The following is a 26,044-nucleotide window of genomic DNA, read 5'->3' on the forward strand; positions in this document are numbered from 1 at the left end:
AGTTATACCTCTTTTCTATGATACTTACCATCTGGGGCCTTATATTATATCATTTTTATGTCTAATTTCACTATTTTCAATACATCTGGATGCCAGTCAATGGTGCCTGGTCAACTTAAAGGATATTTTGTGTCTCTTTTGTTTGCTTTTTGTTTTAGTGACAGATGCCAAAGTTTTACAGGGTAAAAAGAGTGTTACATCATATTTCATTCAGATATTTGCACCAATGGTGAGAGCCCCAGGTGAAAAGGATTAATAATTGGAAATTAGACAATTTCTTATACAGTAGTAAATATAAAATTTGTTTCTCTTAAGAACTTAAGAATCTAACTCAGAATAATTGTTGACAGTATATATTGTGTATATTCCACGTAAAGCTTTTATTTTAAGGTTTGGCTTAATTTTCATTTGAAATTGGAAAGTGTATTAGATTTTCATGCTTTCAAGAGTTAATGTCAAGATTAGATTTCCCTGCATAGGCTTGCTTAAAGCACTTGAGATAAATTGTCAGCCCTATCTAAAACAAATACAGCATCTTTTTAATATTATTGTTTTTATTCTACCTACAGTAAGTAAATTTTAGCACAGTAAAACAAACAACCAGGTTATCTAGGAAGCTCAGTTACATGAATTTGGGGTACTTTTATCAAAAAGAGACAAATGAGAATATTATATTGTGAACTAAAAGCAGAGATTTAGTTATTTATAAAGCATTTTGTGTTGTGGTATGGGACCTAAGAGCATACTCCTTTGTTTGGAATCATAATTACTGGCATCTGTAACAACTGCTAGGTCCCATTATCAGGATTTCATCATATATATGTACATACATGACTGAGTTTGGTAGACAGGATGGTTGTTCAATCCTAAAGCTTCGAACAAAAAGCATCCTGGGCTTTTTGGTAGTTTATTCAAGGCTTTCATGTACAATGTACTTTTAAAACATCTTCTTTTTGAAAACTGAAATAGACTGGCTGTCAAAGAAAGTGTTCTGACATCTTTTCCCTATAACATATTAACTGATTCTTGACTTCAACATTGATTTTATTAACAGCTGCCAGTGTTTGATAAAAATTACTGCTGCTGAGCATAAGAAAACATACTTTGCATCTTCAGAGGGAAGGTACTTTCTTAGCACTGTGGGGAGAATTTTCTGGAATATATGAAAAAATCTGCTCTAATTATGATAGCTTTTTTATGTTCTACTCAGTTTAGTTTTTATCTGTTATAGTAAGAGAAATACTGTTAGAACTTTGTAATACTTATACCAAATAATGGCCAAGACCATTTTATTAGCACTTCTTTGAATTTAGAGATTTCTTTTGTATGTTTCCAATTTTATTTTGTATCTTTTAACAGTTTTTTTTCCAAAAATTGTGGATGGTTTTGGACAAGTTATATGATGATTCTTGCAGAATCATCAATTACCTAAAATTTGATGTTAACCAAATTGGAATCATTTCTTCATGAATACGCACCAGAACTGTTCTTGACAGGGTCACTGATGACTGCCATAATGCCAAGTCCAATGGTCAGATCATCTTCCTTGACCTTTCTGTAGTGTTGGATACCCCTATCTTTCCCTTCTTCCCTGGGCTTCTTGGTTCTGTTTACTGACAGCCAGGTTTCACCTTCTTTCCCAACTGCTAAATGTTGAGGTGCCTCTGGGCACAGTGCTTGAACCTGTTATCCATCTATACTAACTCCCTGCATGACCTGATCTCATTCATAGCTTTAACATCTCCATTTTTATGTCTAATTGTTGTTTCACATTTATATGTCTGGAACTGAATTTCCTATCCCCACCCCTATCCCCAGTTGCTCATGCCAAAAATCAGTCTATCATCAAATCCTGTTAAGCTCCACTTTGAAATACATCCAGAATAGAACTATTTCTTACCACCTCCACAGTTACCAAACCACCATTATCTCTTTCCTAAGTTACTATATTTCAAAAAGTTTTTACTTAAGGCATTTTAGCCAACTCAGTACTGTGATTTTCCTTTAAATGTTCTTTAAGCAAGTATTTATTACATGCTTCAACTTTTGCCTCCTCCCATTCTATTCACCATAAGGATCCTGTCACTTCTCTGTCCAAACCACCCACTTTTCTTATTTCACTCAGAATAAAAAAGGTGAAATTCTTTGCATGGCCCCTGGCTATTTCATTGGCTGCTCTATACCCAGTGCCTTAAATAGTGCTTAATGCATTGTAGGCAATCATTAATATGTAAGTAACTGAGCGAATTATTTGTAAATATGGCTATGATTAGGATTTAAAAAATAAAAGTTAAACTTCTTCAAATAGTTTATCCATCTCAATATAGAAAAACAACACTGGATTAAAATCCTCCATTAATATTCAACTTTATATTTAGCATCCACTAAAAAGTACATTTTCTCTTTTATTTCCCAGATGATTTAAATTGAAATAAATTTATCAAAACTAAGAATGTGCTTAAAAATGTAGCCTCTGAGTTTTTTAAGAGCCTTCAAAAAACTCATTGCTATGATTTTCTTTTAAAAATACCTTAAAGCAAGTATTTATTATGTTCTTTCTTGCTCTGAAACTTATTATGTAGGTAGTTTGGTAAAATTGTGCAGTTGACCCTTGAACAAGGCAGGGGCCTAAAGGGCACTGACCATCTACGCAGTTAAAAATCTGCACATGATTTATGGTTGGCCTTCCATATTGGTGATTCCTCTGCATTCAAGGTTTCAACCATGAGTCATGTAGGAGTGGACTGCCACACAGTTCAAACCCGTATTGTTCAAAAGTCAGCTATCCTTAAAGTTTCCTGTTGATGCTGAGTCCTCTCTACTACATATGAATCAACTAATAGAATCAACTCATTTATGTATCAACTTCAATACTGACATTTTGTTACATGTGAGCTGTAGGTAGTGGATAACTTACATTTTGTTACATGTGAGCTGTAGGCCTGGAGAACTTCCTAAGTATATTTCTTAATTTCTTTTTCTTTAATATTTATTTACTTATTTTGGCTTTGCCATGTCTTAGTTGTGGCATGAGGGATCTTCATTGCGGCATGTGGGATCCTTAGTTGCAGCATGCAGACTTCTTAGTTGCAGCATGCGAGCTCTTAGTTGCAGCATGCATGTGGGAACTAGTTCCCCGACCAGCAACTGAACCCAGGCCCCCTGCTCTGGGAGCTTGGAGTTCTACCAACTGAACCACCAGGGAAGTCCCTTTTAATTTCTTAATTAGGAATTATGAGATGATATTTTTTAACTTTAACAGATCTAGAAATTGTAGATAGAACTACTTTTAATCAAGTATGATCTTTTTGTTCCTTCCAGTATACCATTATATAATTATTATCTGAACCAAACTACTCAAACTGCAGGAGTGCCAAGTTGGTGACTTGTTTCACTGTTGAATCAGTAAACAAACTAACATATAACTATATCACATTGTAATCACTACGCCTGAATTTCCTTGAGTAGCTTAAATATATTTGGCGTTCTTATCTGATTCAAGAAGATGACCCAAACCAGTTTTACTTAGTTGATAATTAATATAAACAGTATTTTTAAGTCAACAAGTCACAGAAGTGACTAAATTGGTTTGGAGGTTTCTCCATGCTTAGTTGGAATCATTCTTTCCTAATGAAGTAGAGCCGTTCTTCTTGAGGAGGTGTCATTTTCACTGGAACATTTGAAGTTCTAAAACTCAGATTTTTCTCTAAATGGATTACATTATTGCATATAATTTGTGCATTTTTTTTTAAGTTCTCAGAGACAATGCCCATAAGATCTTGTTCTCTCTTTTCTGCTTATAACGTCTTGACAGGTGTTTTGTACTAAGTGAATTACTAATAGATGTTGTTGAGCAACTCCTGTGTCAGGCCTATGAAGAAGCTGTGTAGTTTATTTACTCCCTTCTTTGGAGATAATATCCCTTTGTGTATGGATCTTGCTCTGTTAGTGTAACTATTCAATACAGTAAGTCCCCTACACACGAATGAGTTCCATCCCGAGAGCATGTTCATAAGGCCAATTTGTTCATAAGTCCAACAGAGTTCATCTAGGTACCCAACTAACACAGTCGACTGTATAGTACTGTACTAGGTTTATAATACTTTTCACACGTGTAATATGTAAAAAACGAACACAAAAAATAGAACATTTTTAATCATACTGTACAGTACCTAGAAAAGTATAGTAGTATAGTACAACAGCAGGCATACAGGGGCTGGCATCAAGAACAGGCAAGAAGAGTTACTGACTGGAGGAGGGAGAGGGGGTGGGAGATGGTAGAGCTGAAGGATCGTCAGCAATAGGAGACGGAGGGCAAGTTGCAAGTTCACTCACACCTGACTCTGGTGGCACAGATTCTGGTTCCTTGCCGGATTCAATTCCATCTACCCTCTTGTAAAAACGATCCAGTGTCTGGGTAGCAGCTCTTTTTTTCTCATCATAGATCACACAGTAGCACTGGATTGCATTCTGAATGGCTGCTGCAACCTTTGTGTACCGTTCTGCATTTGGGTCCTGTGCCTCAAAAACTAACAGTGCCTTGTCGAATAAAGAAAATCCCCTTGCCATTTCTTCAGTTACTTCTTCCTCTTGTCTCTCGTCGTCCTTTCTCTGGGCCTCCAGTTCCGTCAGGTCTTCATTACTAAGCTCCTCATGTTGCACATCAAGGAGTTCAGTGAAGTCATCCTCTTGCAGCTCTAGCTACAGCATCTCACTGAGGGTCACTAAGTTGCTGAAGACCTCTTAGACTCTTCATCCATCTTTTCAAATCCACAAAAATCATGAACAAACTTCGGGCAAAGCTTCTTCTAAACCCCATTTATGGTGACGGCCGTAACCTCATGCTAAGCAAAGCCAGTGTTTTTTATGGCCTCGTAGATGCTATAGTCCTTCCAGGATTGTCTCAGGGTTGTTCCTGATTCATCACTCACCTGATGAAAAGTGTGACAAATAATTCTCGAAACTCACTGTGACTCCCTGGTCTATAGGCTGGATGAGTGACAGAGTATTCAGTGGCAGATGCACTACTTTGACATTGGGATGAAAGTTGTCCAAGAATGGGGGGTGGCCCGGAGCACTGTTGAGCAGCACAAGAATGTGGAATGGGTTGTCCTCCAAGCAACATTTCTCTACCTCGGGATAAAGTGGTGGAAAAACCAGTCCTGGAAATGGCCTGTATAACCCAGGCTTTGGGGTTACTCTTCCACACAACAGGAAGAATGCTCTTGGCTATGATTTTAAGGGCTCTTGGGTTCCCTGGCTGATAAACTAAGAGAGGCTTCAGCTTCATATCCCTGGAAGAATTGCCACCAAACAACAGACTTAGCCTCTCCTTTGCTGCTTTATAGCCTGGCATCAGCATTTCCTCCTTACTGATGTAACTTCAGTCTGGCATCCTCTTCCAGTATAGTCTTGTCTCATCCACATTAACAACCTGCCCAGGTAAATAAGCACCTTCATCTATGATTTCTCAAAGCATTTCAGGAAATTCCCGGGCAGCTATCATATCTGCACTTGGTGCCTCACCACTTACTTTTACGTTTTGAAGGTTGGCTCTAGCCTTGAACTGATGAAACCAGCCATGGCTGGCATTAAAAGATGCGCCCTCTGATTCTTTGCGTGTTTCTTCGAGTCTTCATAAAGGTTTTTATCTTTCTCTTGAATCAGCATTAAGCTGCGCGGGACTGCGCACTGATGCTGACCCTGTGTCCGCACAGTGACAAGTCTCTCCATCTCCTCCATCACTTCCCACACTTCCTTGATAGGATTGTTTACCTCATCGGCAGAGCAGACGTCACACAATCTGTGATCTTGTTCTTGTTCTTTAGAATCATGCTGATGGTTGAATGATTCACGTTATAAGAACAAGCGACATCTACCGTCTTTTTGCCTCGCTCCACTCTCTCATTTATTTTCACTTTTGTTTCCATCACTTGGCTCTTCTCAGCAGTACCAGCTACCTCACCACTGCTTTTACGCTTGCCTCCAGACATCCTGGGCTTGAAATAAGGATACTGTACTACTGTACTCTATACAGTAGTGTACAGCAAAGTGCACAAAAGCACAACCACTTGTAGAGGATGCACACATGTGACAGTGTACACCAGACAGGTGAACTAACTTATGTGATTAGACATGCGAACTTGAAAGTTCACAACTTGAAGGACTGTATGTAGGGGATTTACTGTAGTGTCCTTTTCTGTCCTTCACTCTCTCCTTCCATATTGCTATTCTGTCTTTATTCTGCTTATTTAATGTTTATGTTTTCCTTGCTCTATCAATATTAGCATCATTAGTGATATAAAATTGTTCTCATAGCACTTATGCTGCCTGTTCTAATCCTCATTTTAATGATAATTTAAAAGTTCTCCTTTGTATATTTCTTAGCCTTGCTCACTTTGTTTATCCAACCATTTATTGATATATAAGCCTTTATCCTAGCTTAGTTCATTTTGAACCTGGTATATCACTAAGTTCTGTTCTAGTATCAAGTCAGAATTCAGTCTGCATAATATGACCTATGTGATGTGTCATTTAATCATTGATGTTAATTTGGAACTGGAAATAATAGCACATATTGCGTACAACCACATCATATACAGTTTTCTTTGTTAATTTGCATGTGATTTTATCTGGATGATGACTTTTGAAATGTAATGGTACTTTTTCGTGTTCTATCCTATCAGTAAGAAAGATAGGATTAGACTAGATTTCCTCAAAATGTGCTTTTAATATATGAGATAGTCATGAATATCTAATGGACAGATTAGTATTGTTGAATAAGATAGAATTTTGATGTTGGTAGTGGTTTTTTTTTGTTGTTTTATTTTGTTTTGTTATTTTTGGCCATGCAGCTTGCGGGCTCTCAGTTCCCTGACCAGGAATTGAACCTGTGCCCCCTGCATTGGAAGCTCAGATTCCTAACTGCTGGACCACCAGAGAATTCCCTTGGTAGTGGTTTTTTGTAGCTTCATTTCAGTAGTTATCTCTTTTTGTTCTAAATTACTTCTGGACTAATTTGTTCTCGAAGACTCACCAGAGTTACCTTTACACAGGCAATGTAGAGAAATCTAATCTGACATATCATCATAACCAGGTAGGGTAAAATAGACGCTAGAACTTGAATGCTAGGTTAATGAGTTGGACTTATGCTTTACACAGTGTACATGGCATGCATTAATAATATACATCAGGAAGATTAACATGATAGAAGAAGGAAGTGAGTAGTATAGTTTGAAGAAGTGATAGCAAGGAAGTAGCGAGTCCACTTAAGGAATTTATTACAAACTATAGGAGAGTTCATGAGGATCTAGACTCAGGAGATTTTCTTTTTTAGTTAGAATGTTCTTAAACATAAGACGTGATTATATGTGGGGAACAAAATAGAGAGGAATCCAAAGTAGCACTAGAAACCTTATACACTATTGGTGGGATTGTAAAATAGTACAGCCACTGTGGAAAACTATTGGTGGTTCCTCAGTAACTTAAACATAGGATTACCATATGATCCAGCAATTCCACTCCTGGATATATACTCAAAAGAAAAAATGCAGATGTTCAAATAAAAATATGCACATGAATTTTTGTAATAGCACTTTTCACCTTAGCCATAAGGTGGAAACAGCCCGTGTCCATCAGCTAATGAATGGATAAACAAATATGGTATATTCATACAATGGAATATTATTCCTCAATAAAAAGGAATGAAGTACTAATTCATGCTACAGTATGGATGAACCTTGAAAACATTATGCTAAGTGAAAGAAACCAGACAAAGAAGGCCACATATTGTATGGTGTGAACTATCCAGAAGAAGCAAATCCATAGAAAGAGGTTAGTAGTTGCCAGGGACTGGATGGAATGGGAAGTGTGGAGGGATTGTTTAATAGGTACTGGTTTTCCTTTGGGATGATGGAAATATTCAGGAACTAGGTAGTCGTGATAGTTGTGCAACTTTGTGAATATACTAAATGCCACTGAGTTATACATTTTAAAATGGTTAAAATGATAAATTTTATTTTAAGTGTATTTTACCATAATTTTAAAAACTAACTTAAAATTAAGCTAGTTTTTAAAAAAACAAAAACAAAAACAAACAAAAAAAAGAGTAATACTAGGACAAGAATTACTGATTTAAATGCTTTCAGGTCCCTGGGAGGTGCAGGAAACAGAGTAAAGAATTAGCAAGAGAGAGAATGTGGCAAACTGAACAATCAAAATCACGTGTTTGGAACCTCTGTGTGGGCCAGATAAAACATGGCTGTGGGTTATGGTTTTCAGCCTCTGTTGCAGATTGAACTGAGCAGCAGTGACGGGTGATGTCAAGCAGGTAGCTGATGGTAGAATAGGCTCATGATTCCATAAAGGTTAGAAAGAGAATAAATATAAATTGTTTATCCCATAAGTTCACCATTTAGCATGATGCCTAACCAACACACATAGATGCCCACCAGGCATTTGTTGAATGAAAAATAAATTAAAAATAAGTAAATAAATAAGGCTTGTCAGTACATCTGTATGCGTTTTCTTAGTTCTATCTCCATCTGTTCCCCCACAGCTAATCAGTTTGCAAATTTTAACAATCTTTATTTTTAGTATCTCTTCAATATGTTTTTTTCTATATTTTCTGTGCTTTTCTGACTGCCAACACAGGTCCATGACATTTCTTGCCTTAGATTACTGCAGTAAATTCCTAAAGATCTCTCTTCCTCTACGCTTGCCCTCTTCTAGTCTCTTCCAACATATTGCAAAGCACAGTGTCCTGCTTAAAATGTTGTAGTGCTTTCAGGTAAAGTCTAAATGTGCTAGGACAGACATTTGTAACATGGCCCCTTCCTCACCTGCTGCTGCTCTTCTTTAGGCCTTCGTCACTCCAGCCTTTCTGAACTTCCCATAGTTCCTGAAACACACCATGCATATTATGTTCTGTGTGCTCTTCTTTCTGCAGAGAATGCCCTTCAGCTTTCATTGTTCTGTCCATCCTTTAAGACTTCGGTTCCTCCAAGAAACTTTCATAACCAATTCAATCTCAGATAGGACCTCCTATTTATGTTCCTCAGTATGCTACACTTCTTTTATTGCGCTTACCTCACTGGTTTATCATTGTGTTTACTTGTCTGATTCCCCTATCATATTGCTAACTCCTTGAGGCTAGGAACACATCTGTCTCCAGTGCCTGGCGCATGGCAGCCACCCAGCGAAGGCAACCCTACTACAAGTAACTGATTTATTATGTGGTGATCATATACTCAATGTATGTTAAATGAGGATATTTATGAGGTACAGGGTAGGATATAAGTGCTAGGTATGTGAGATACCAATCAAGGACTAAATTTAAAGGAAATTTTCGTGGAAGAGATGGTATTTGGAATGAGCAGTGACCATGTGCTAGACTTTGAGGTTATCAAGATCCTGTCTAGTACTTGCCACAGTAATCACTGAGTGATTACCACTTATAAACATAGGCATTTCCAAGAAGCATTCTGAATTTTATTTTCTTTTGTAATTTAAAATGAAGCAACACTACCTCTAAAACTGTACCTAAAAGTGGACTCACTTTTACATTGAGCCTTAGTAATGAATATTAAGAGATACTACTGCCGCCCAGTTTCATGGAAGCTATTATCTAGTTTTAGTGAAAAACGATTAAGGTCCTAAAACTCCTTTTTGCCTTTCTGAAGTGGTTTCACAAACCTATTTGAAAATGGAATGTTAATACATAAGACGCAGGCAACACGTTAATTCTTAGACTCTGCTCGTATTTGTTAGATCATTTTAGAGCTCTGTTAATTATAACTTGTAAATCCTAATCAGGCTATATTAAGAGGCTAAATAGAAGGTTATCATCTTACCCTCCTCCCCATTTCCATACTCTAAGAAACTAAAATAAACATAGCTACATTGCACTCAATAAAAATAAACAGTTCAGAGACGCATAATTGAGAAATACATTTTTAACTAGGAAACACTGATTAAGATGATAGTTTTAAAAAAAACACAAAGGTTATTTGTATTTGTGTTTCCTTCTACAAAAGATTTTTTTCTTTTTAAATTATGTGAGTGCTGAGATGTTTATTTTTATTGTAGAGTGCTGTCTAAATGTTGGGTGTTTTCTTTTTTTGAGCCAATGCTTAACTTGCTAAAATTGCAAGGCATCTCTTGCCATACTTATATGCAGATGTTTAAAATGAAAGACTGGAGACATGTACATCGATAAATCTCCACTGAAAAAGAAAGATTTTTAACTTCATTATGAATTATCCTACTCACCACCATCAAATCTACTTGTTTGAAAGTATTGTGTGATGGAAAATGAATTATTATGTACTGAAACCCTTTGGAATTGCTTTAAAACACAAACCATCTTTGAAATAACCTAATTAAGCTTTGGTCTATGCTAACCCCAAGTAAAAAAAAAAAATTCTTTTTAATTCCCTAATTACTTCAGATTAGCCTTCATTTATAAGGACTTAAATGTTTTAGAAATAGTATTGTTTCAACCGGGGGTCAGCTAACTGTGGCCCAGATAGGCTGCCTGTTTTTATAAATAAAGTTTTATTGGATCACAGCCACACCTGTTCCTTTAGGTATTATCTATGGCTGATTTTGCCATATAATGGCTAGTTAAATATTTGACAGCAGTGATCACCGTATGGATGGCCTACAAAGACTAAATTATTTACTGTCAGACCCTCTGAGTAATAGTTTGAAGATCCCTGGTTTAAGCACTACTATCTAATGGTTTATCATAGTAATCATACAGCAGTTATTCACTGGATACCTAAAGCCAGAATGCAAATGATGATTTTTCTCCTTGCAAACTTTTCCTGCCAGGCAATTAAGAAACTAAAGCTTTGTAAAATACTGTTAGCCATTTCTTTCTTCATTCATTGCTTGCTAGCCTTGTCCTTGGCTCAGTTTTCACAAAACTAAGTTAAATTTTACTCTAGTTTTCCATAAATTTGAAAATCACTACATAATACAATATGCTATTATGCCTCCTCCTATTCTCCCACCCCAGAAGATTTTGAAATATGAAGGATTTTCTCTGTGGTGATAAATCTGGTTCTTTTCTCTCTGTTTAATTTCCAATCTACAGTATTAAACATAGTAACTCCATTTTCCTTTTATTTCACAGGACCTCAGTTGATTTATTTGCCTTGTTATTCACTTCTACATCTCTGCAAATTTTACATAGTATGTGCTTAATTAGTAATTAGTGAACATAACAGAATTCACTTGTTAGGAATGGTAACTATAGCTCAAAACCCACAGGAAATAGTGGAACAAATCTTAAAAGTTCACTTTATCTTAAGTAGAAGTATATGCTACCTTTACTTAATTTTAAAACACAGTTGTAGAATTTTAGAATGTTAGTCGGAAGACAACTGTAGTTTTCAAACTTCAGTGTGTATTAGAATCAATCACCAATTTACATTCCCACCAACATTAAATGAGGGTTCCCTTTTCTCCACATCCTCGCCAACATAAATTATTTGTGTTCTTGTTGATGATAACCATTCCGACAGGTGTGAGGTGATATTTCCTTATGTTTTTGATGTGCATTTACCTGATGATTAGCGATGTTGGGCATCTTTTCATGTGCCTCTTGGCCATTTGTATGTCCTCTTTGGAGAAATGTCTCCTCAGGTCTTCTGCCCATTTTTTAATCAGGTTGAGGGTTTTTTTTTTTTGTTTATTTTTGGTTTTTTTTTAAGAATTTTTGTTGAGATACAGTTAACAGACAATAAACAGCATATGTTTAGAGTGTACAATTTGGTGTCCCAATCTCCCAATTCATTCCCCCCCAACCCTCACCGCTTTCCCCACTTGGTGTCCTTGTGTTTGTTCTCTACACCTGTGTCTCTATTTCTGACTTGCATTTCTCTTTCATAGCTGTTAGCATTTGCCTTATGTATTGAGGTGCTCCCATACTGGGTGCATATATATTTATAATTGTTATCTCCTCTTCTTGGATGGATCCCTTGATCTTTATGTAATATCCTTTCTTGCCTCTTGTAGCATTTTTTTATTTTGAAGTCTATTTTATCTGATATGAGTATTGCTAGTCCAGCTTTCTTTTGATTTTCAGTTGCATGGAATATCATTTTCCATCCCCTCACTTTCCATCTGTATGTGTCCGTAGGTCTGAAGTGGGTCTCTTGGAGACAGCATATATATGGGTCTTGTTTTTGTATCCATTCAGCCAGTCTGTGTCTTTTGGTTGTTGCATTCAGTCCATTTACATTCAAGGTAATTACCGATATGTATGTTCCTATGACCATTTTCTTAATTGTTTTATTTTTGTTTTGGTAGGTCCTTTTCTTCTCTTATGTTTCCTGCTTAGAGAAGTTCCTTTAGCATTTGTTGTAGGGCTGGTTTGGTGGTGCTGAATTCTCTTCGCTGTTGCTTGTCTGTAAAACTTTTGATTTCTCCTTCGAATCTGAATGAGATGCTTGCTGGATAGAGTATTCTTGGTTGTAGGTTCTTCCCTTTCATCATTTGAAATATATCATGCCACTCCCTTCTGGCTTGCAGAGTTTCAGCTGAGAAATCAGCTGTTAACCTTATGGGAGTTCCCTTGTATGTTCTTTGTCGTTTTTCCCTTGTTGCTTTTTATAACTTTTCTCTGTCTTTAATTTTTGTCAGTTTGACTACTATATGTCTTGGCATGTTTTTCCTTGGGTTTATCCTACCTGGGACTCTCTGTGCTTCCTGGACTTGGGTAGCTATTTCCTTTCCCATGTTAGGGAAGTTTTCAACTATAATCTCTTCCAGTATTTTCTCAAGCCCTTTCTCTCTCTCTTCTCCTTCTGGGACCCCTATAATGTGAATGTTGGTGTGTTTAACATTGTCCCAGAGGTCTCTTAGACTGTCTTCAGTTCTTTTCATTCTTTTTTCTTTATTCTTTTCCACATCAGTGATTATCACCAATCTGTCTTCCAGGTCATTTATTTGCCCTTCTTCCTGAGTTAATCTGCTATTGGTTCCTTCTGCTGTATTTTTCATTTCAGTTATTGTGTTGCATATCTCTGTTTGTTTGCTCTTTAATTTGTCTAGGTCTTTGGTAAACTTTTTGATCTTTGCATCCAGTCTTTTTTCAAAGTCCTGGATCATCTTCACCATCATTATTCTGAATTCTTTTTCTGGAAGGGTGCCTATCTCCTCTTCATTTAGTTGTTTTTCTGGGGTTTTATCTTGTCCCTTCACCTCGTACAAAATATTCTGCTTTTTCATTTTCTCTGTCCTTCTGTGGCTGTGATTTTCAGTTCCACAAGATGAAATACTGCTGATACTGCTTGATACTGCTGTCTGCCCTCTTGTGGAGGAAGCTATCTAGGAAGTTCGTGGGTGCTTCCTTATGGGAGGGACTGATGGTGGGTAGGGCTGGGTGGGCAGAGCTCACTAGCACTTCAGTCTGCTTATCTGCCAATGGGTGGGGCTGTGTTTCCACTTTGTTGGTTGTTTGGCCTGAGGCTATCTACTACTGGAGCCCACAGGCTCTTTGATAGGGCTAATGGTAGACTCTGGAAGGGCTCATGCCAATGAGTACTTCTCAGAACCCCTGCCACCAGTGCCCCCATCTCCTCGGTGAGCCACAGCTGCCCTCCACCTTTGCAGGCAACCCTCCAACACCAGCAGGTAGGTCTGGTTCAGTCTCCTATGGGGTCACTGCTCCTTCTCCCTGGGTCCTGGTGAGCACACTGTTTTGTGTGCCCTCCAAGAGTGGAGTCTCTGTTTCCTCCAGTCCTGTGGAGGTCCTGCAACCAAATCCCTCTGGCTTTCAAAGTCTGATTCTCTGGGGATTCCTTCTCCTGTTGCTGGACTCCCAGGTTGGGAAGCCTGACATGGGGCTCGGAACCCTCACTTTAGTGGGTGGACTTCTGCAGTATAACTGTTCTCCAGTTTGTGAGTCACCCATCCAGCATTTATGGGATTTGATTTTAATGTGATTGTGGCCCTCCTGCCATCTCATTGTGGCTTCTCCTTTGTCTCTGGATGTGGGGTGTCTTTTTTGGTGAGTTCCAGTGTCTTTCTGTCAATGATTGTTCATCAGTTAGTTGTAATTCTGGTGCTCTTGCAAGAGGGAGTGAGCGCACGTCTTCCTACTCTGCCGTCTTGATCCAGACTCCCCAGTCAGGTTGTTTTTTGATGTATAAGCTGTTTATATATTTTGGATATTAAACCCCTTATCAGTCATATCATTTGCAGATATTTTCTGTCTTTCATTCGGTTGTCCTTTCATTTTGTCACTGATTTCCTTTGCTGTGCAAAAGATTTTAAGTTTAATTGTTTCCCATTTGTTTCTTTTTGCTTTTATTTTGTTTGCTTTAGGTGGTGAATCCAAAAAATTATTGCTACAGTTTACGTGAAAGACATTTCTGCTCGTATTTTCTTCAAGGAGTTTTATGGTTTCCAGTCTTACATTTAGGTCTTTAATCCATTTTAAATTTATTTTTGTATATGGGTGTTAGAGAATGTTCTTATTTCATTCTTTTACATGTAGCTGTACAGTTTTCCCAGCAACATTTATTGAAGAGACTGTCTTTTCTCTATTTTATATTTTTGCCTCCTTTGTCATGCATTAATTGACCAAATAAATTATTATTGACGAATACATTATTAGTTAAAAATTAATTATTTCTGTGCTCTCCAGTTCCATTCACCTATGTGTCTCTTTTTATGCCAGTCCCATACTGTTTTGATTACTGTAGTTTTGTAGTATTGTCTGAAGTCAGGGATTGTTATTCCTCCAGCTCTGTTCTTCTTTCTCAAGATTGTTTTCGCTATATGAGGCCTTTTGTGTTTCCATAAAAAATTTTAAATTATTTGTTCTAGTTCTGTGGAAAATACCCTAGGTGTTTTGATAGGGATTGTAGTGAATCTATAGATTGCCTTGGGTAGCATGGTCATTTTAACAATATTGATTCTTTCAATCTAAGAACAGGTATATCTTTCCATCTACTTGTGTCATCTTCAGTTTCTTTTATCAGTGAGTTACAGTTTTCAGAGTACAGGTCTTTTGCCTCCTTAGGTAGGTTTATTCCTAGGTTTATTCTTTTTGATGAACTGGTAAATGGGATTGTTTGCTTAATTTCTCTTTCTGATACTTTGTTGTTAGTGTATAGAAATGCAACAGATTTCTGTATATTAACTTTGTATCCTGCAAGTTTATCTAATTCATTGATGAGCTCTAGTACTTTTCTCTTGTGCCTTTGGGATTTTCTATCTATGTATCATGTCACCTGCAAACTGTGACAGTTTTACTTCTTTCCTTCCAATTTGGATTCATTTTATTTCTTTTTATTCTCTGATTGCTGTGGCCAATATAAATGTGTTCAATAAAAGTGGCAAGAGTGAGCATCCCTGTCTCATTCCTGATCTCAGAGGAAATGCTTTCAGCTTTTCACCATAGAGTATGGGGTTAGCTGTGGGTTTGTCATATATGGCCTTTATTATGTTGAGGTTTATTCCTTCTGTGCCCACTTTCTGGAGAGTTTTCATCATAAATGGATGCTGAATTTTGTCAAAAGCTTCTTCTGCATCTATTGAGATGATCATATGGTTTTTATTCTTCAATTTGTTAATGTGGTGTATCACACTCATTCATTTACAGATAATGAAAATTACTTCCATCCCCTGGAATAAATCCCACTTGATCCTGGTGTATGATCCTTTTAATGTATTGTTGGATTTGTTTTCCTAATATTTTGTTAAGGATTTTTGATCTGTGTTCATCAATGATATTGATCTGTAATTTTCTTTTTGTGTGTGATGTCTCTCTGGTTTTGGTGTCGTGGTGGTGCTGACCTCATAGAATGAGCTTAGGAGTATTCCTTTCCCTGAAATTTTTTGGAATGTTTTGAGAATGATTGGTGTCAACTCTTCCCTAAATGTTTGGTAGAATTCACCGGTGAAGCTGTCTGGTCCTGAACTTTTGTTTGTTAGGAGTTTTTAAATTACTGATTTAACTTAATTACTGGTAATTGGTCTGTTCAAAGTTTCTAATTCTTCTTGGTTCAGTCTTGAGAGATTTACCCTTATAAGAATTTGTCCATTTCTTCTAGGTTGTCCATTTTTGGCAAATAGTTGTTGGTAATAGGCTCTCATGATCCTTTGAATATCTGTGGTGTCAATTGCAACTTCTCCTTTTTCACTTCTGATTTTATTGATTTGGGCCCTCTCCCTTTTTTTCTCCAGTGTCTGGCTAAGTATTTATCAATTTTGTTTATCTTTTCCAAAAACCAGCTTTTAGCTTCATTGAGCTTTTCTACTTTTTTAATCTCTCATTTTATTGATTTCTGCTCTGATCTGTATAATTTCTTTCCTTCTACTAACTATGGGTTTTGTTTGTTCTTTCTCACGTTCCTTTAGGTGTAAGCTTAGATTGTTTGAGATTTTTCTTGTTTCCTGAAATAAGCTTGTATTGCTATAAAATACCCTCTTAGTACTGTTTTTGCTGAGTACCACTGGTTTTTGGATCACTGTGCTTTTGTTTTCATTTGTCTCTAGGTATAATTTTGATTTCCTGTTTGATTTCTTCAGTGATCCATTGGTAATTTACTAGCATATTGTTTAACCTCCATGTGTTTGTGATTTTTGCATTTTTTTTGAAGTTGATTTTAGTCTTGTAGCATTGTGGTCAGAAAAGATGCTTGATTTGATTTCAATTTTCTTAAATTTACCAAGGCTTGTTTTGTAGCCTAGCATATGATTTATCCTCGAGAATGTTCCATGTGCAGTTGAAAAGAACATGTACTCTGCTGCTTTCAGTTAGAGTGCTTTATATATATCAATTAAGTTCTTGTCTAATGTGTCATTTAAGGCCAGTTTTTTTTAAGCACTTTATTGGAGTATAATCACTTTACACTGTTGTGCCAGTTTCTTCTGTAGAACAAAGTGAACCAGCTGTATTTATACATATATCCCCATATCCCCTCCCTCCTGCGACTCCTTCTCACCCTCCCTATCTCACCCCTGTAAGTCATCACCAGTCATCGAGTTGCTCTCCCTGTGTTATGCAGCAGCTTCCCACTAGCTGTCTATTTTGGTAATGTATATATGTCAATGCTACTCTCTCACTTCATCCTGGCTTCCCCTTCGCTCCTCCCCTCCCCTGTGTCCTCAGGTCCATTCTCTGCATCGGCATCTTTATTCTTGCCCTGCCACTGGGTTCATCAGTACCATTTTTTTTTTGATTCCATATATAAGGGTTACCATACAGTATTTGTTTTTCTCTTTCTGGCTTACTTTGCTCTGTATGACAGTCTCTAGGTCCATCCACCTCACTACAGATAACTCGATTTCATTCCATTTTATGGCTGAGTAATAAATATTCTGTTGTATATATGTGCCACATCTTCTTTATCCAAACATTTAGGTTGCTTCCATGTCCTGGCTATTATAAATAGTGCTGCAATGAACATTGGGGGTACATGTTTCTTTTCAGGTTATGGTTTTCTTAGGGTATATGCCCAGTAGTGGGATTGTTGGGTCATATGGTAGTTCTAATTTTAGTTTTTTAAGGTAACTCCACACTGTTTTCCAAAGTGGCTGTAGCAATTTACATTCCCACCAACAGTGCAGGAGGGTTCTCTTTCCTCCACACTCTCTCTAACATTTATTGTTTATAGATTTTTTGATGGTGGCCATTCTGACTGGTGTGAGGTGATACCTTATTGTGGCTTTGACTTGCATTTCTGTAATGATTAGTGATGTTGCACATCTTTTCATGTGTTTGTTATCCATCTGCATGTCTCCTTTGGAGAAATGTCTATTTAGGTCTTCTGCACATTTTTGGATTGGGTTGTTTGTTGGAGAATTTAGTCCATTTGCATTTAAGGTTTTTATTGATGTGTATGTTCTTATTGCCATTTCGTTACTTGTTTTGAGGTTGTTATTGTAGGTCTTTTTTTTTTTCTTTCTTCTTTTATTCTCTTGTGATTTGATGACTGTCTTTAGTGTTATATTTGGATTCCTTTTTCTTTGTTGTGTGGGTATATCTATTATAGATTGTTGGTTTATGGTTACCATGAGGATCTTAAATAGCCGTGTGTGTGTGTGTATACACATAGTTATTTAAAGTTGCTGATCTCTTAAGTTTGAATTCAGCTTAACAACCCTGCATTTTTAGCCACTCCCTATGTTTACTGTTTGTGACATCATATTTTACATCCTTTTGTCTATCCCTTAACTACTTACTGTGTATATAGATGATTTTACTACTTTTGTCCTTTAACCTTCCTACTAGCTTTACATGTGATTGGCCTACTACCTTTACTGTATATTAGCCTTTATCAATGAGATTTTTTCCTTTCATGATTTTCATATTTCTAGTTATGGCCTTTACTGCTTAGAGAAATCCCATTAACTTTTCTTATAAAGTTGATTTTGTGGTACTGAACTTTTTTTGCTTTTGCTTCTCTGTAAAACTTTTGATCTCTCCTCCAAATCTGAAGGAAAGCCTTGCTGGGTGGAGATTTATTGGTTGTAGGTTTTTCTCTTTCATCATGAAAATATATCATGTCACTTCCTTCTGGCCTGCAGATTTTCTGCTGAAAAGTCAGCTGATTGCCTTACAAGAGTTCCTTTGTAGGTAAGTTGTTGCTTTTCCGTTGTTGCTTTTAAGAAGTATTCTATCTTTATTTTTAGCCATTTTAATTACAGTGTGTCTTGATGTTGTCCTCTTTGGGTTGATCCTGTATGAGACTCTCTGTACTTCCTGGACTTGAATGTTTGTTTTCTTTCTCTAGTGAGGGAAGTTTTCAGTTATCACGTCTTCAAATATGTTCTCTGCCGCTTTCTCTCTCTCTTCTCCTTCTGGGACCCCTATAGTGGGAATATTAGTGCACTTGATGTTGTCCCAAAGCTTTCTTAAACTGTCCTCATTTCTTTTCATTCTTTCTGTTCAGCATCAGTGAACTAGCTTGCTGATTCATTCTTCTCTATCATTTAGTCTATTGTTGATTCCGTGTAGAGTATTTTTCATTTCAGTTATTGTATTCTTCATCTCTGTTTGAGTGTTCTTTAAATTTTCCAACTCTTTGTTAACAACTTCTGACTTCTCACTCAGAGCATCCATCCTATTCCTGAGTTCTTTGATCATCTTTACAGTCACTACCCTAAACTCCTTCTCATGTAGATTTCCTGTCTCCACTTCACTTAGTTCTTCTCTTGCAGTTTTATCTTGTTCCTTTGTCCGGAACATTTCCCTCTGTTGCCTCATTTTGCCTAAGTTACTGTCTCTGTTTTTATGTAAATGGTAGATTGGTTATGATTCCTGACCTTGGAGAAGCTGCCTTTTGTAGGATATGTCCTTTGTGTTCCAGCAGCATGCTCCCATCTCATCTCCCAATCTGTATGCTCTAGAAGTTCCCCCTTTAAGGGCTGCATATATCCTGTTGTGGCTGGCTGACTATGTACGTGGTCTGGGGGCTTGGTTGGTTCAAGGTCTTGCCTTGTGCAGAGGCTGCTGGCCACTGGTTGGTGGGACTGGGTCACGAAGTGGCTTATGCTGGCTCACTGGCTTGTGGAGTCAGGGTCCATAAGACTCCAGGGCTGTTACCCACCCACCAGTGGGTAAAGCCAGGTCCTGGGGTTAGGGCTGGACTACTGCCAGACAGAGCCAGGTCCTAGGATCTGGTTGCAGAACCAAGGGATCCCAGAGTGGTATCAGGTCACTGATTGGGGGAGGGAGTTCCTAATACAGTTGGTATGGGGTCCAGGGTATCTCAAAGCTTGTGTCACCCTGCTAGTGGGCAGGGCTGAGGCCTAGCTGGTTTTAGGGCAAGGTCTAGCCTGCTGTGGCAGGCTGGGTACAAGAGGCTGCAGGATAGTGATTTTCTTGTGTTTCCCCCCTGGTGGGTGAGGCTGGTCTAGAGGCTTTTGCAGGCTTGGGTGAGGGGGGCGTTCCAGAGCTGGTACCTGCCCACTGGTGGACAGAGCTGTGTCTGGGGCCCTCTAGTGGAGGGCTATGTCTGGAAGCATGTCTGGAGGCGGCTGTGGACTCCAGAGGTCTTTAGGCAGCCTGTCTACTGATGGATGGAGCTATATCCCCACCCAGTTACTTGCTTGGCCTGAGGCATCCCTGCACTGGCACCTACAGGCTGTTGGGACTATGTCTTGGCACTAATGAGCTGGAGGGAGTATCCCACAATGGCACCCACCAGCACCAGCATCCACATAATAGAAGAAGCTCCCGAGAATGGTTGCTGCAAGTGTCTGTTTCCCCAGGGTGAGCCACAGCTGCCCCTGGCCTGTCTGGGAGACTCTCCAAGACCAGCAGGTACGTCTGTCCCAGGCTTCTATCAAATAAATTACTGCTTTTGCCATGGGTTCTGGTACATGTGAGGTTTTGGGTGTGCCTTTTAAGAGCAAAGTATTTCCCCTAGTTCTGTGGGGCTCCTGAAATTAAGCCCTACTGCTTTCAAATTCAAATGCTCTGGGGGCTTGTCTTCCTGGTGCAAGACCCCCGGGCTGGGGAACCCGATGTGGGGTTCAGAGCTCTCACTCCCATGGAGAAACTCTACAGTGTAATTATTTTCTGGTTTGTAGGTCACCCACCCTAGGATATGGGACTTGACTATATCACGAGTCTACCCCTCCTACCTGTTTTATGTGGTTCCTTCTTTATGTCCTTGGTTGTAGATCTTTTTCTGGTAGGTTCTGGTCTTTTACATCAATGATTGTTCTGTCGATAGTTGTGATATTGGTGTGTTTGTGAGAGGACGTGAGATTAAGGTCTTTCTCTTCTGCTGTCTTGGCCCACCACCTCTCGTCAGTAATCTTAATTCCACCTTTTGTGTACATGTCAATATAGTCAGTCACATATACAAATTATAAAATGAATTTAAAGACCTTCTACTCCAACTGCCTTACTTTACAATGAGGAAAATGAGGTAGCCAAAATAACTCACTATGTCACACTACTTAGGAAAAAGGCTTGGGTTAACCCATACCTTCCCCCACCCCCATTAAGTCCTAAACTACTAAGCTTAACTACCATGGGTAGAGGAGGAATCTGAGTCAGTATGAATGAAGTTCTTTTCCTTTTGAAAAGCTACGTGGAATTTTAAAAGTACGTGTTTTGAACATACTTACCTTGTAAATCCCCTTCACTTAATAGCAGTATATTTTAACTGCTATGACCATCAGCTTCCAAATCTGTAAAATGAAGGATAATACCTACCTTCAGGGCTTAGGTATTGTTTCTCTCTTCTTCCTCCCTTTCCTCTTAAAGTTGCCTTCTAGTGCTAAGCTGCTGAAAAAAAAACAGAGTTCATGCCTTCAATTCTTCACTTTTCTTTTCACTCATCACCTCAAACCCCAGATCATTTGGGTTCTTCCATCACCATTTTCCTGGAACTGTTTTCTTGAAGGTCTTAATGATCAACTGATGACTTTTTTCCTAGACATCTTCTCAGTCTTCAACTTGTTATCCCCTTCTACCAGTTTCAGCACTATAGACAGTCACTGCTTTTTATTATTCTTTTTCTGCTGCATTATTCACTAGTCTCCATCTTGTTCATGAATTCTCCTCCTTTCTTCACCCCTTCAGATTACATTTCTTTTCAGGAATGTGTTTCTGCCTTTTTTCTTATTCTTTGCCCCTTCTGTGGGCAGTTCTGGTCATTCACATAGTATTATTTATGCAACTGTCTTTGTATGATTGCAAATATGACATCTCTGTTAAGTGCTGGCTGCCTGCTTTATTTCCCCATGTCACCTAGTCCACTGGTAATTTCATACTTAGTATATTTGAAGCTTTGCTCATTTCTTCTTGCCCAGCCACAGTATGTTTTCTCTCCTGTGTTCTTCATATTTGTTAGTCTCAAAAATGTATGTGTGAATACACAGGACTTAAATTATCCAAAGCAATTTTAAAAAAGAAAAAGTTGATAGACTTATACTACCTAATTTCATGATTTACTATAAAGATAGAATAATAAGGCAGTGTGGTTCTGGCATAGATTAATTCTTAAAAAGATCAATGAAGCAGAATGGAGAGCCCAGATATAGACCTGTGCTCTATAGTCAAGTGATTTTCAACAAAGGTACCAAAGCAATCCACTGAGGAAAGGAAAACCTTTTATGCACATGGTGCTGAAAAAATAAGGTGTTCATATAGAAAAACACAATGAAGCTTAGCCCCTACCTTATATCATAAACCAAAATTAATTTAACATTGATAATATACTTAGGTGTTAAAACTAAAATCATACAGATTTTAGTGGGAAACATAGGAGAGTATCTTTATGACTTGGGGGTAGACAGAGATTTCTTAGAAAGGAAACAGAAAACAAATACCATCTTAAAAATGATAAATTAGACTTCATGAAGATTAAAACTTTTTAAGTTTTAAGAAAATATACAGACAAATCACAGACTTGGAGAAAATATTTGCAAAACATTTGACAGAAGACATATGTATATATATATGTGTGTGTGTGTGTGTGTATATATATGTATGTGTATATGTGTGTGCATATGTATGGATAACCAGGAGATAGATAGATAGATACGTAGATAGATTGATCGATCAATCGATCGAGGACATATAAAACAATTTCTGCAACTCAATAAAAACATACACAACAACTTTTTTAAGTAGGCAGAAGATTTAGAGACAATTCACAAATTAATATATGCAAATGACCAATAAGAACATGAGTGTTCAACGTTATTAGTCATAAGAGAAATGCAAATTAAAATCTCAATGAGATGCTACTATATATACCCACTAGAATGGCCAAAATTTAAGATTGACAATGCCAAATGTTAACATGGTTGTGAAGTAACTACAATTATCCTGCAATATTAAATAAAAAATTGCAGAAGAAGGAAAACTTCTGAACTCATCCTACAAGGCCACCATCACCCTGATACCAAAACCAGACAAAGATGTCACACACACACACACACACACACACACACACACACACAAAATTACAGGCCAATATCACTGATGAACATAGGCAGAAATATCCTCAACAAAATACTAGCAAATCAAATCCAACAACACATTAAAAGGATCATACAACATGATCAAGTGGGATTTATCCCAGGGGCGCAAGAATTTTTCAATATCCGCAATCAATCAGTGTGATACACCACATCAACAAATTGAAGAGTAAAACCATACGATCATCTCGATAGATGCATAAAAAGCTTTTGATTCAACACCTATTTATGATTAAAAATCTCTCCAGAAACTAGAGGGAACCTACCTCAACATAATAAAGGCCATATAAAACAAACCGGCAGCAAACAATATTCTCAATGGTGAAAAACTGAAAGCATTTCTTCTAAGATCAGGAACAAGACAGGGATGCCCACTCTCACCACTATTATTCAGCACAGTTTTGGAAGTCCTAGCCTCGGCAATCAGAGAATAAAATGAAATAAAAGGAATCCAAATTGGAAAAGAAGAATTAAATCTATCACTGTTTGCAGGTGACATGATACTATACATAGAAAATCCTAAAGATGCTACCAGAAAACTACTCGAACTCATCAATGAATTTGGAAAAGTTGCAAGATACAAAATTAATACACAAAAATATCTTCCATTCCCATACACTAACAATGAAAGACAATCCCATTTACCATCACATCAAAAAGAATAAAATATCTAGGAATAAACCTACCTTAGGAGGCAAGACACCTGTACTGTTATAGCAGAAAACCATTAGATACTGATGAAAGAAATCAAAGATGGTACAAACAGTTGGAGAGAAAGACTATGTTCTTGGATTGGAAGAATCAATCTGAAAATGACTATACTACCCAAAACAATCTACAGATTCAGTGCAATTCTTATCATATTACCAATGGCATTTTTCACAGAATTAGAACAAAAAAATTTACAATTTGTATGGAAACACAAAAGACTCTGAATAGCCAAAGTAATCTTGAGAAAGAAAAACAGAGCTGGAGGAATCAGGATTCCTGACTTCAGACTATACTACAAAGTGACAGTAATCAAAACAGTATGGTACTGGCACAAAAACAGAAATGCAGATCAATGGAACAGGATAGAAAGTCCAGAAATAAACCCACGCACCTATGGTCACCTAATCTATGACAAAGGAGGCAAGAATATACAATGGAGCAAAGGCAGCCTCTTTGGTAAGTGGTGCTGGGAAAACTGGACAGCTACACATAAACGAATGAAGTTAGATCACTCCCTAATGCCATATACAAAAATAAACTCAAAATGGATTAAAAACCTAAATATAAGGGCAGATACTATAAAACTTTTAGAGGAAAGCATAGGCAAAACACTCTTTAACATAAATTGCAGCAAGGTCTTTTTCAATCCACATCCTAGAATAAACAAAAATAAATATAGGGGACCTAATTAAACCAAAGCTTTTACACAACAAAGGAAACCATAAACAAAATGAAAGACAGGCCTCAGAATGGGGGAAAATATTTGCAAATGAAACAACTGACAAGGGATACATCTCCAAAATATACAAAGAGCTCATGCAGCTCAATATCAAAAAACAAACAAAAGAAACAACCCCATCAGAAAATGGGCAGAAGATCTAAGTAGACATTTCTCCAAAGAAGACACATACAAATGGCTAAAAAGCACATGAAAAGATGTTCAGCATCACTAATAGTAGAGAAATGCAAATCAAAACTACAATGAGTTTTGATGAGGTATCACCTCACACCAGTCAGAAAGGCCATCATCAAAAAAATCTACAAACAGTAAATGATGGAGAAGATGTGGAGAAAAGGGAACCCTCCTACACTGTTGGTGGGAATGTAAATTGGTACAGCCACTATGGAAGATGGTATGGAGCTTCCTTAAAAATCTATAAATAGAGCTACCATATGACCCAACAATCCCAGTCCTAGGCATATATCCAGAGAAAACCATAATTCAAAAAGATACATGCACCCCAGTGTTCATTGCATCACTATTTATAATAGCCAGGACATGGAAGCAGCTTAAACGTCCATCAACAGAGGAGTGGATAAAGATGTGGTACACATATATGGTGGAATATTACTCAGCCATAAAAAAGGAATGAAATAATGCCTTTTGTAGCAACGTGGATAAACCTACAGATTTTCATACAAAATGAAGTAAGTCAGACAGAGAAAGACAAATATATGATATCACTTATATGTGGAATCTAAAAAAAGGTTACGAGTGAACTTATCTACAAAACAGAAATAGAGTTACAGAGGTAGAAAACAAACTTATGGTTACCAGGGAGTAAGAGGGATAGGGATAAATTGGGAGATTGGAATTGACATATACACACTACTATACATAAAATAGATAACTAGCAAATATCTACTTATAGTACAGGGATCCCTACTCAGTACTCTGTAATGGTTTATATGGGAAAAGAATCTAAAAATGAGTGGATATATGTATATGTGTAACTGATTCACTTTGCTGTATACCTGAAACTAACACAACATCATAAATCAACTATAATCCAATAAAAATTAAAAAAAAGAAAAGAAAATGTACAGGCAAATCACAGACTGGGAGAAAATACTTGCAAAACATTTGACAGAGGATACATATATATGTATTTATAAATGTGTGTGTATATATGTGTATATCCAGGAAATAGATCTAGGATATATAAAAAATTCCTACAACTCCATAATAAAAAGATGCATAACAATTTAAGTAGGCAAAAGATTTGGAGACAGTTCACAAATTAATGTGTACAAATGACCAGTAAGAACATGAGTGTTCAACATTATTAGTCATGAGAGAAATGCAAATTAAAATCTTAATGAGATTAAGGTTCCATTCCACTAGAATGGCCAGAGTTAAAAGATTGATAATGCCAAATGTTGACATGGTTGTAAAGTAACTAGAATTATCTTGCAACATTGTTGAAAATGTAAGTTGGTGCAACTGCTTTAGAAAATTTACTGGTAGTTTTTTTCTAAAATTTAGCATACACCTACTCTGTGACCCAGAAATTCCACTGTGATATATTTATCCAAGAAAAACATAAACATAGGTCATAAAAAAGACCAGTAGGTGTTTAATAGCAGTGTTATA

The 26,044-nt window shown here is 37.3% G+C and overlaps 1 protein-coding gene across 5 annotated transcripts in view; it reads left to right on the plus strand.

Annotated features, from left to right (window-relative positions):
* ARHGAP20 (Rho GTPase activating protein 20) overlaps positions 1–26,044 on the plus strand; it is a 172,648-nt gene that overhangs the window by 61,403 nt on the left and 85,201 nt on the right. Inside the window, exon 1 of one of the 5 annotated variants that reach the window (XM_057748505.1) lies at positions 6,933–6,951. The exons of 3 other annotated variants lie outside the window; for them this stretch is intronic. The gene's annotated coding sequence lies outside the window, so the exon portion shown is untranslated. Of the gene's footprint in view, positions 1–6,932; positions 6,952–18,560; positions 18,596–26,044 lie in introns of those variants that run through there. One more of the 5 variants, XM_057748504.1, reaches the window with a different exon arrangement.

This window comes from Hippopotamus amphibius, chromosome 9, assembly GCF_030028045.1.
Source record: "Hippopotamus amphibius kiboko isolate mHipAmp2 chromosome 9, mHipAmp2.hap2, whole genome shotgun sequence".
Taxonomy (NCBI): domain Eukaryota; kingdom Metazoa; phylum Chordata; class Mammalia; order Artiodactyla; family Hippopotamidae; genus Hippopotamus; species Hippopotamus amphibius.